Genomic DNA, 12,627 nt, shown 5'->3' with positions numbered 1-12,627 from the left:
GAATCTAATCTGAGACCTTCTGGTGCATAAACAATGCTCCAACCAACTGAGCCACACTGGCCAGGGCCTTCTTTACTTGATAACTGGAGCTTTGTACCTTTTGGCCGCCTTCACCCATTTTCCCCACCCCTGCCTATGGCAGCTACCAATCTGTTCTCTGTATCTATGAGGTCAGTGTTTGGTTTGGTTTGGTTGTTTGGTTGGTTTGTGGGGGTTTTTAGATTCCATATACAAGTGAGATCATTGCCTATTTGTCTTTCTCTGTCTGACTAATTAATGGTCCATCCATGTTGTCACAAGTGGCAAGACTCCCTTTTTTATGGCTGAATAACACGCCGCTGTCGGCTACACCACACATTCTTGAATGATGCTGCGGTTTCTGTTCGCACTTTGCTTCGGCTGACAGGCTGGGCCTTGCTGTGACCAGACTGCCATGTGCAATTGTCAAGCTCAACTCCCACAGTAAGAATGTTCAGCATCCAAAGAATTGCTGGGATCATTAACATAATTCCTCGAGCAGTAGAAACCGCTTTCTGAGAACCCTTCACCGAAACAGGCTTAAATACTGATTGGGGGGTATATTGGTCACATGGTCTTAAAGTCCAGGGGTAGATCCAGCTTCAGGCAAGCCTTGATCCAGCAACACCATAATCTCTTCAATGCCCTAGCACAAGCATGTCAAACTCTCGGAGGGTGGGCCGCATGCCTTGTTTTATTTAAATGAGGTATGCGGCCCGCCCAGCCGTGAGTTTGACATGCTTGCCCTAGCACCTTCTGAGGCATGCGCTTCCTCCTCAGCTTTGCTCCCTGAGGCAGACACTATTGATGCCCTGTTTCTGTCTCCTTGGCCTGCCTGAGTTCACCTGCAAGTGCAGGAGGCAGCTCACTGTACTCTAACTCCCTCTCCCATCCATGCATCTCGGCCGCCCGGCCCGGTACCTTCTGCAAGCAGGGGCTTGCTACTGAGGGCACTGCCTTTCCATTGCACATGCTGCTGTAGCTCCATAGCAAGCTCTAGCCTGCGCATCAAGTCTGTCCAGCCACCTGCTTTTGCAAATAAAGTTTTATTGAAACCCAGCCACACTCAGTGTGTAGATGGCCTGTGGCTGTTTTGGCTGCAATAGAAGTGAATCGTTGCAACAGAAGAAACCTTGGGCCACAGAGAATGTTTCCGGTTCCAGTGCGTGTGCTGCCAAGGCCGGCACGGGGAGCATTTCCGGGCTGCAGACATATCCCCGGCTCTCAGAAAAGAAGGAAAATGCGCCTATCTTTGGAATACATGAAAAAACACATTTCATGTGTGTGAGTGCGCCCTGTGAGCGGTGCAGATGCGTGTGTATTTTGGCGTGAAGAGGGGAAGGAGGCAGGCGTAGAAATTCACGCACACAGCAGCGTGGACTCTTCCCCGAGGTGCTGAGGTCCCTGCTTCCAACACGAATTTCGACTAAAATGAAAGTGACTCTTTTTTTTAAAGTTTTTTTAATTTAATTTTTTCCCATCACCTCGAAAAGTGGTTCTGGCAAGTTTTTTTTTTTTATCTTCATGATATATGTTTTTCTTTATTGATTACGGTATTACATATGTGTCCTTATCCCCCCATTACCCCCACTCCTCCCCTGCTCATGCCCTCACCCCCCCTGGTGTCTGTGTCTATTGGTGGTTCTGGCAAGTTCTTAACAACTTGCTGGAGAAGTAGAAAACATGTCCTTATTAGGCTCACGGCGGCTAAGTAACTCGCCTGGTCACACAGCTTGTAGGTAACAGAGCCTCATCTCCCGTCTTCTTTTATTTATTTATTTTCATTTTATTTTTTAAATATATATTTTTATTGAATTCAGACAGAGGAAGGGAGAGGGAGGGAGGGAGGAGAGGAGAGAGAGAGAGAGAGAGAGAAACATCAATGATGAGAGAGAATGGTGGACCAGCTGCCTCCTGCACGCCCCACACTGGGGATCAAGCCCACAACCCAGGCATGTGCCCTGACCGGAAATTGAACCGTGAGCTCCTGGTTCATAGGTCGATGCTCAACCACTGAGCCACACCGGACAGGCTGACTCTGTGTTCTTTATTCCACTTACAAAGCACAGCAGCACGAGCAGGTGTCTGTCATGCTCACGGATTCTATGGGTCAGGAATCCTGACCAGGCACAGGGAAGACTTGTCTCTGATCTCCAGGATCTGGGGCCTCACCAGGGAGGACTCAGAGGCCAGGAGTGATCTGATGATGACTGGGGACCAGAGTCACTGGAGACATCTTCACTCACAGGTGGTGGATGCTGGCTGTAGCTGGGACCTCAGCCGGGGACTCTTAGCCAGGACACCTCTCCACGTAGCTTGGGCTTCCTGACAGCATGGCGGCCTCAGCCTTCTGGATGGCAGCTCACGACCCCGAAGGTAATGTTCCCGTGAACAAGGCGGAAGCTCTATGGTTCTTTATGACGTAGCCTTGGAAGTTACATAGGGTCGCTTGCACTGAAGTCACAGGGCCACTCAGTTTCAAGGGCACAAAACATAGCTCCCACCTCTCAGCGGGAAGAATGTCAAAGTCACTTTGTAAGATGAGTGTCTGGCATGGGAGATATTGTCGCATCATTTTTGAAAATATAATCTGCCATTCTCTATGGCAACCCTGTTCTCCGCAAGAATAAAGCCAAGCGCCCCCGTGAGGGAGTATGGACAGAGGGTCTGACAGGGGTGTGGTCCCCTGTGCCAGCGCCTGCGGCCCTGGTTCCTGGAATCCTTAAATGTTAGAAGCTACTCCAGCCATCTGACCCGAAAGAGTTTCTTTTTGCTTAAACAACTTGAAGTGGGTTTATAACACTTGCAACCATGTGTTCTGGCTGATAAACAGTTATTGATTTTGAAACTGAGAAAGGTCTTCATTCATTCACCAAATATACGTAAATATGTATACAAAGTAATGTGCTAAGTACTGTGGAGGGACAGCGCAATGAGTAAGACACAGGGATTGGTAGCGTGTATTAGTCCACGCCAGCTGCCATAACAAGATACCACAGGCTGGGTGGCTGCAACAGCAGACATGTGTTTCTCACAGTTCTGGAGGCTGGAAGCCCAAGGTCTAAGTGTCAGCCGGTTTGGTTTCTTCTGAGGCCTCTCTCCCAGGCTTGCAGATGGCCGCCTTACTGCTGTGCCCTCACGTGGCCTTTCCTGTGTGTGTGTGTGATCCTGGTGTCTGTCTGTGTGTCCAATTGCAGTGGGGCCCACCTTAATGGCCTCCTTTAACTTAATCACCTCTTTAAAGACCTATTTCCAAATGCAGTCACATTCTGAGGTCTGGGGTGGAGGTCTCAAAGCTTCAACATATTAATTTGGGGGGAACACAATTCAAGCCACAACACAGTCACTTAGGGATGACAATCATGGGAGACTGGAATATTGTTTAGCAAATGTTCACTCACCTCCCTCTCCCTCTTGGACTGATATGCTCCCGTGACCAATGACTTTGGACTTGACTCTGTGACTTGCTTTAGCCAATGGACTGTGAGCAGATATGACGCCAGCAAAGGCTTTCAGTGCGTTTGCACCATTGGGTTGCCTTTTGCTCCCGGCAATCTGCCATAAGATGCGCATGGTCTGGGAAGCTGCTGGTCTGAGGAGAATGAGGAGACACATAGAGCAGACGTGGACGCAAGCCGCGGAACGCAGCCAAACAGCTGAGACCCACAAACCCCAGCCCACCCGCCTGCCATGAGCAGGAAGTAGACATCCTACGCCACTGAGTGTTGGTGTGTTGAAAACTTTTGTTACACAGCATTATTGCTGCAATAGCTGACTAATGGGATAAGTAATAAAGTAAATGACTCTGCCATGGAGACAAAAAGCTTTTTCTCCACGCTGAACTTGATTTTATCAAAGACTCCGAATAGCGAGAACGCATTTTTTCCTCATGGTTAAACAGGATTATTACTATTTTGTGAGCATCAGCAATGCGCTAAGTGCTGACCTGGGATTCCAGGAAGCGCGGTTCATGCCCAGAAACTTTAATACTGAAGTCGCCTAAGGACCATCAGACAGATGAAGTCAGGAGCTAAGAATCTGTGAAAAGATTGTGAGTGATTCTGTAATTATGCTGGTGATTAGAAACCCAAGTTTATCTACCATCAATTTCAGGTATGACTTTTTTTTTTTAGTATATTTTTATTGATTTCAGAGAGGAAGGGAGAGAGAGAGAGAGAAACATCAATGATGAGAGAGAATCATGGATCAGCTGCCTCCTGCACGCCCTCCACTGGGGATGGAGCCCACAACCCGGGCATGTGCCCCGACCGGGAATCGAACTGTGACCTCCTGGTTCATAGGTCGACGCTCAACCACTGAGCCACGCCCAGCTGGGCTCAGGTATGACTTTTTACATATTTCCAAATTGAAATTTCTAAAACTTGCGGGACCCTGGTATGTTCAGGTTCTTATTTCTAACCCTATGAATCTGCTCCCAAAGCTGGAGGCACGTCTTCCATCCGATAGGGTTCAAACACTAGGAGCGCCATTCATTCGCTCTTCTTTTTCTGATAACCTGCCAGGATCCAAGATTTATCATCAGCTGCGTGGGATTTGCAACATTCGTTGAAAATACGCTTTATATGGTCCCAGCTCATCTGTTTTCTTTCATTTGGGCCCAGCCATTTCCACGGCATCTAGAAGCAAAGGTCACGACCTCTTTTGCAAAGGGCTCCACGGAAGGGAAAATGGCAAGTCGACGTGTTGAAGTAAAAGAATTTGGTTCCTAGAATAAAACGAAGGCGACAGAAGGCAAAGGGAGTTTCCGCTGCTTGCAAAGGGGCTTTCTCAGCACAAGCTTGGAAAAAAAATGTTGATGATTTATGCAAATGAGAGAGGAAATGTGCCCCGAGGGATGTTGGCACAGAAGCGCAAGTCGGAATGCTGGATGCGAGGCTGGCGGCGCCTCTGATTCGCTCTGTGGCTGGGGCTGAGCCATTTAACCTCTCTGTTTCTAAACACCCTCATCTAGAAGCGCGGGCTAACAACGCTATTCTCCCTGCCCCTGAAGGGGAGGCAGTAAAAATGAATGAAATGCCGGGGAATCACTTCTAAGAGCCATCGATTAGAAATACAGCATATGGTCTTAATGAGAGCTTGTTTCTGCCACAAATTTTCCCGGCTCCCTGTGATCACTGCCGCCAGAGCGCCGCGGAAATCCACTTCTCTCCGCACGATCTGCACACGCGGCTCTTAAAGCCACAGAGCTCTTTACGGCCGAACCCCCGCCCGCCCTGGGCGCGCGTGGCGAGGCCTGGCGCTTGGCTCGGCTCCGGGCAGCCCCGGCTTTCGGAGCCGGTGGTGATTTAAAATATTCTACCCCATTGTCAGGCCATGTGTCGGAACATGTGTCGGATCACGTGTCCTGATCGTTGCTTCAGAAAATATGGTCGCTCACACCTTCACGGGAAGGGAAGCACCTGCTTGGAAACGGCCGGGGATGCGCAATAAAGCTGGAGCGAGACCAACGGATTGATTGAGCAGCGGATGCGGAAACAGGGGGCGGGGGGAGGGTGTGCTAATTTGACTCAACCATCCCTACCTGCCCAGTGGGGTACGGGGATTATTTGTTTATTTTATGTATTTTTAAAAATATCTTTTTGTTGATTTCAGAGAGGAAGGGAGAAGGAGAGAGAGAAACATCAAGGATGAGAGAGAATCATGGATCGGCTGCCTCCTGCATGCCCCCCACTGGGGATGGAGCCCACAACCCAGGCATGTGCCCTTGACCAGAATTGAACCCAGGTCCCTTCAGTCCTCGGGCCGACGCTTTATCCACTGAGCCACACCGGCTAGGGCAGAATTATTTATTTATGATGTGCTGGACAGAGGACTACGGCTGTGGTCACAGAGAGTAACACACAGCATCCCTGGCCTTAGTGGCTTGCAGTCCAGCGAGGGAGAAAGACGGGTCACCATTAAACCAAGGGCGTGCTTTGGAGCTATAATGAGAGCAAGGATGGTTTGTGGGAAGGCAGGGAGGCCTTCATGGAGGTGGTGACACCAGGGCTGAATATTGAACACTGAGCAGAAGAGCTAAGAAGGAGCAGGCCTTCCCAACAAGGGGCCGAGTCCTGCGGGGACCTTACAGCGAGCTCTGTGGATGCCCCGCCCATGTCCCTCCATCCACCCAACCACATCCTGAACCTCCGCTGGGGGTGTGCCCTGGCCCCCGAAGCCTGTGCAGCTGGCAGTCCTGATCCTGGCTTCCCAGAAGTGGCCCTCACCTAACACGGAAGGAGAGCGGGGTGGGCTGAGCAATGCTGCCAGCTCTGGAGAGACTGACTTCATCTTCAGGAAATTTGCAAGCCCATTGTGACACCATCGGTAGCTTAACATCAGCCACGGCGGGAATGTGTACATTGTGGCAACTGGCAAACACTACACATGGTGGCACCCTCTGTCCTCCCAGAAGGCTGGTTTAGCAGCAGCTACCAACCCAGAGCTGGTGGGTAAACACTCAGCTTCTTCGCCCCTCCCTGGGGCAGTGCTGAGGGGGGTGTCCCACAGGGTCCTAGAGGGGCACCACAGGGGGCAGCCCAGTTGCCCACATCGGCAACCTGCTCACTCTCGCACCCTTGACTGACCGCCCTCCCTTCCCTGTCTCAACCCCCACTCCCTCACTGTGCTTCCTGGGATCACTCCTCTTGTGCCCCCAAATCCTGGCTCAGGGTCTGCTTTTTGAGATGCCCAAATGACATAGGCATGGAAGTGCCCAGCTAGTATGGCTCAGTGGTTGAGCGTCAGCCTATGAACCAGGAGGTCAGGGTTCGATTCCCGGTCAGGGCACATGCCTGGGTTGCGGGCTTGATCCCCAGTGTGGGGCCTGCAGGAGGCAGACGGTCCATCATTCTCTCTCATCATGGATGTTTCTCTCTCTCCCTCTCCCCTCCTCTCTGAAGTCAATAAAAAAATATATTTTTAAAAAAGAAATATAGGCATGGAAGCCAGAGAGAGCACTACAAGGTGCACCAGGAAGGAGCAGGAGGCTGAGCGCGGAGGGCTAGTCAACATGCAGAGAAAAGAGGGCAAGGTCAGGTTTGCGTTTGCGGAAGGTCGCCCTGGTGGCTGTGTGACAGATGGATGCAAAGAGAGCAAGGCCGGTAGCAGGAGGACGGTGGTGATGGCTGTGCGACAGTGTGAGTGTACTTCATACCCCTGAGCTATATACTTAGAACATAATGGTTAGAAAGTAAGTTTTATGTTTTGTGTGTTTCAGGTCAGTGAGAGAGTCCAGGGAAGAAATGACGTAGGTGTTGGACAGCCACGGGAAGTGCCATGCATATAGAACACAATGGAGGTGGTAGCAGGAGGACGGTGGTGATGGCTGTGCGACAGTGTGAGTGTACTTCATACCCCTGAGCTATATACTTAGAACATAATGGTTAGAAAGTAAGTTTTATGTTTTGTGTGTTTCAGGTCAGTGAGAGAGTCCAGGGAAGAAATGACGTAGGTGTTGGACAGCCACGGGAAGTGCCATGCATATAGAACACAATGGAGGTGTGGCCCAGCCGGCGTGGCTCAGTGGTTGAGCGTTGACCTATGAAACAGGAGGTCATAGTTCATTCCCGGTCAGGAGAATGGAAATTAAATTATTTATAGACAGAAGTTTATTTAATTGTTTTCCAGAAGATACATTAAAAATCTCTCTCTCTCTCTCTCTCTCTCTCTCTCTCTCTCTCTCTCTCTCCTCTCTCCCCCTTCCTCTCTGAAATCAATTATATATATCAATTATATATATAAAATGGAGGTGTGCTTGCCACAGCCCTGCTTGTGGGCAGAACTCTGAGCATGGCCGGCATTGCAGGAACAGATACCAGAGGAGGAGGCGGCAGAGAAAGCCAGAGGCAGAGGGGACAAGACCCAAAGGACACAGTGTCAAGGAGGCCAGGGAAAGGGAATGTCGAGAAGGAAGTGTCACCATTGCCAAAGTCCATAGAGAGGTTGTTGTGCGGCTTAACCAGGTAAGGGTCCAGGATCTGATAGAAGCTTCTCGCTGTATCCTCACACGAGCCCTACATTACATTCCTTGAGCTTGCTGAGCTTTCTTACTAATTCTAATCGTGGGGTTGTAGATTCTTTGGGGTTTTCTGTGTGCACAGCCATGCCATCTACAAAAAATGACAGTTTCATTTCTTCCTTTGCAATGTGGGTGCTTTTATTTCTTTTTCTTGCTTTATTGCACTGGTCACGACCTCCAGTGTAACAAATGGAAGAAGCAATAGCAGGCATCCTTGTGTAGTTCCCGATCTCGGGGGCAAAGCTTTCAGTATTTTACCATTAAACATAATGTTTGCTCTAAGTTTTGTTTGTCCAAATTCTTTACGAAGGCATTTCCATTCTCCTCTAAGTTTGCCAGGCATCACCATGAATGGGTATTGAATTGCATTTCTGGTTTCTCTGGGTGACCATGGGAAAGTTACTTAAACTGAAAATTGTAAAATGACCTGTTGCTTTGGCATTAGATATATCTAGATTCGAATTCCAGATTCATTTTCTAGCTGTGACTCTAGACAATTTAATTAAGTTTCCCTACATGGGAAATGGAGGTAATTATAGTAAGTCCATTATAAGAATCTGAGGTTTGTTTGGGGGTGTTTTTTTTGGGGGGTGGGGTGGGGCGGTTGTTGTTGTTCCTCACCCGAGGGTATTTTTCATTGATTTTTAGAGAGAGTGGAAGGGAGGGGGAGAGAGAGAGAGAGAGGAACATGGATGTGAGAGAGACACACCCATTGGTTGTCTCCTGCACAAACCCTGACCAGGGCCAGGGATCGAGCCTGCAACCCAGGTACGTGCCTTTGATCAGAATCGAACCCGGGGCCCTTCAGTTGGCAGGCCGACTCTCTATCCACTGAGCCACAGCGACTAGGGCTGAGATTTGTCTTTTTGAAACTGAAGAGCCCAAAAGGTTGGCTTTGAAGCAGAACATCCAAAGTAGTTCTCAGATACTCTGCGGGGGCTGCTACTCCCCAGAAGCTGTCCATCTCCTGCTCCAGATTTCCTGGAGCCTTTCCGGTGATGTGGGGGATGGGTTTGAGCTCTTCCATCCGCGAACTCACACCTCGACTCCCAGGATTAAGGGCACAAATGTGAGAGCGGTCGGCCCACTGTGCCAGCTGGTCTCCAGAGCTGCCCCCCATGGCCCACGCCTGCTGGCATTCATGCCCTTGTGCCGTCCCCCGCTTTTGAATCTGCGTGACTCTTGTAAGTAAGTGCATTGGCAGAAGGGGTGCCGCATGATGTCCAAAGTTAGATCAGAAGAGGCTTTCTAGATGCTGCCTTGGACACCTTTGTACAAGGCCTGGCCACCACGTAAGAAGCACTACGACCCTGGCCGCCAGCTGGAGAGGCCGCGGATAGGAGCCACGCCACAGCCCCAGCTGAGCCCAGCCTCCCAGCCGTCCACACCCAAGGCCACGCCTGTGCATGAAGCTGACGTGGACCCTGCAGCCCCGCACATCCCCCACCCGAGGACCACTGAGGGACTGGTTGATCCCACATGGCACCCTTTGTCCTCCCAGAAGGCTGGTTTAGCAGCAGCTACCGACCCAGAGCTGGTGGGTAAGCACGCAGCTTCTTCGCCCCTCCCTGGGGCAGTGCTGAGGAGGGTGTCCCACAGGGTCCTAGAGGGGCACCACAGGGGGCAGCCCAGTTGCCCACATCGGCAACCTGCTCACTCTCGCACCCTTGACTGACCGCCCTCCCTTCCCTGTCTCAACCCCCACTCCCTCACTGTGCTTCCTGGGATCACTCCTCTTGTGCCCCCAAATCCTGGCTCAGGGCCTGCTTTTTGAGCTGCCCAAATGAGATAGGCACGGAAGCCAGAGAGCATTGCAGGGGGCACCAGGAACGAGCAGGGCGCTGAACATGGGGGGCTCTTAAACCATGCAGCAATGCAGAGAAAGCAGGCCCCATTCCTGACCCACAAGATCAGGAGCTATAGGAGCATGGCTGTCAGTTTAACCCGCTCTGTTTGCGGGCCGTTTGGGCTGCAGCAATAGTAACTGGGGGTTTAGTCTTTGGCCATGGGAATGGGCGAAGCACACCGTGGAGCGCTCAAACCTATGCCATCCATCTTGTTTGACCCCATTTTAGCCACTTGAGTGAACCAGATTCCAGTGCGCAGGGTAAGTGCCGAGAAAACAATGAGACGCGGAAGTCATTTCCCTCTGAGTTTCCTGCAGGCCTTTGTGCGTAAGTCCTTCTGCTAACGACAAGGAGCACAAACAGATAAGCCTCATAGCAACCTCCCGCGTTGCTACCACGATGCCCCGTCTTTTCTTAAGGACACAAAGGCTCGGACGGGAGAACTGACTGGCCCGGTCCCCCCAGCTGGTGAAAAGGCGAAGTTGGGACCGCAGCCCGATGCTGCGCACTGCACACGGAGCTCTTGTTTTGGTCTTGGTCGGGGACTCTGAGCTGGCAATCAGGGGACAGAAGAGGTTCGATGAGAAGAACATAGGAGCAAAAGTGCAGCCAGGCCTCCCGGGGGGGGGGGGGCAGGACCCGGACAGCAAAGCCCCTTCCAGAACCTTTCCCCGGGCCCCGCATCGCATGCAGAAGGCGCTCTGTTCCTTACTGAACTTCTCTATTATTCTCCGCCTCCCTGCAGACTGGCCTCCCTGCAGGCCTGGCCTGCACAGCCTCAAACACAATAGCCCGCCACCGCCCGTCAGGGCCCAGAACAAAATTAAAATGCAGGGCCCCAGCCAGGAGCAGGGGCGCCGGCCCCCTCCCCACACGCCCACTGCCTCCGCCCAAGGCAGTCGGTGGCCTCCCAGTCAGATCAGTCACCAGTCGGGCACACTCGCTGCCTGGTCCAGGGTGCGGGATGTCATGAGGCACACCTGCCCCCAACCCTGACCTTCCGAGACTTCGCAACCAGGCTGCCGGGGGAGAAGGCAGCAGCAGGCCCAAGGCCAGGATGGTGTGAGAGGCCGGGCAGGGCCGGGGGCACCTGGAGGTGGGCATCCGAGAAGCCATCTCAGGGAGGTGAGCAGGGAGGGGACGGGGGTGCAGGAGCTGAGGCTCCAAGGCCCTGGTGCATGTCCCATGGTCCCAAACACAAATTCAAAGACAGTATTATTCACGCCCTGGCCGGTGTGGCTCAGTGGATAGAGCGTTGGCCTGTGGACCAAAAGGTCCCAGGTTCGATTCCAGACAAGGGCACATACTTTGGTTGCAGGCTCCTCCCTGGTCCCGGACCTGGTCAGCGCTCGTGCAGGAGGCAACCAATAGAGGTGTCTCTCTCACATCGATGTTTCTCTCTGTCTTTCCCTCGGGTGAGGATTAACAACAACAACAAAGGATACTATTATTCAGGATGGCGACTACAGGGCATGCAACCCCAAGTGTGGAGCCCCGGAGCACGAGGCCCTGTGAGTACACTAGTCAGATGCCACAGAACCAGGCAAGAACCCTGGGGGCGGGGGAGATGAAGGCCTCCCCGAACTCCTGTCCTGCCAGCTAGGGAGTGTTTGCATACTTCTAGTGTCACATACTCTGTGAGGTTGAGCAGAGGTGGCTGGTGACCCACCCCAACAGCCACCCCCTTCCTTTGTCATTTGAGTCAGCAATGTACCCAAGCTGAAAGGACCATCTCTCCGCCTCCCTGGCAGCAAGAGGTGGCCTATGCAACAGAAGTGGAAATAATTGGGTGGGACTTCCAAGAAATCTTTATAAAGGAGGCTGACTCAGCGGAAGGGGGTGCCCCTTGCCCCTCCCCTCCTTGCTACTTGGAGGATTTAAAGCAGCGAGCGGCATGAGCAGATGGGAGAAGTGGGTTTGCGGAAGGTGGGTTCAGTTGTTCCTTGAAGAGTCCTCGAGGATGTGAATTAAGAGCGTAGAATGAGGAAGAGCATAGGAGACACATTAAGACGGTAGGACTGCCCTAGCCGGTGTGGCTCAGTAGATAGAGCATCGGCCTGCAGACTGAAGGGTCCCAACTTTGATTCCCAGTCAGGGCACATGCCTGGGTTGTGGGCTCCATCCCCAGTAGGGGGCGTGCAGGAGGCAGCCGATCCATGATTCTCATCACTGATGTTTCTCTCTCTCTCCCTCTCTGAAATCAATAAAAGTATTTTTTAAAAAAGAAGAAGAAAAAGATGGTAGGACTGACAGGATTTGATCATTGGGACTACATCCCAAACCTTCCGTGTGCGAAGCAAAGTAGAGTGTAAGCTCCGGAGGGCAGGAGCCATGTCTGTGGCTTAGCATCGCCTAACTCAGCACAGGGCCCAGCACATGTGGGTGGTCCCTAAACGCTGTCCAGGGAATGAATGAAGAATGAATGAAAAGTGTTCCCCATGTCCTTTAGGCCTTTCCTCCTAATGGGGAGGCTCCCGGGGCCAGGCGCATCCACCCCGAGGAGCCCCCTGTCCCCAGGGGACGATTCCCGGGAATGACTTCTCTTGCTTTGTGCCAACCTTGTGTGCACACCATCCCCGCACTCAGACCCAGGCTGGGGCCCGAAGGAGGAAGACTGTAGAGACGCCACCCTGCGCCGAGCTTTTCCCAACTCTGTCTCTGATGTGGTTCACAGGCCGAGTTAATGCCACGACATCACTTCCTCCGCAGCGTGAGAAAAGAGGAAGAACCCTCGCTCTGTGA

At 52.0% G+C, this 12,627-nt stretch overlaps 1 non-coding gene across 1 annotated transcript; it reads left to right on the top strand.

Annotated features, from left to right (window-relative positions):
• Window positions 1-11,114: 11,114 nt before the first annotated feature.
• TRNAH-GUG lies at window positions 11,115-11,187 on the top strand. Its single transcript has one exon. It is a non-coding gene; the product is annotated as a tRNA-His (tRNA).
• Window positions 11,188-12,627: the final 1,440 nt, after the last annotated feature.

Source organism: Myotis brandtii, unplaced genomic scaffold (assembly GCF_000412655.1).
Source record: "Myotis brandtii unplaced genomic scaffold, ASM41265v1 scaffold657, whole genome shotgun sequence".
Taxonomy (NCBI): domain Eukaryota; kingdom Metazoa; phylum Chordata; class Mammalia; order Chiroptera; family Vespertilionidae; genus Myotis; species Myotis brandtii.
The sequence above is the reverse complement of the archived record's forward strand: the minus strand, read 5'-3'. Positions and strand labels throughout refer to the sequence as shown.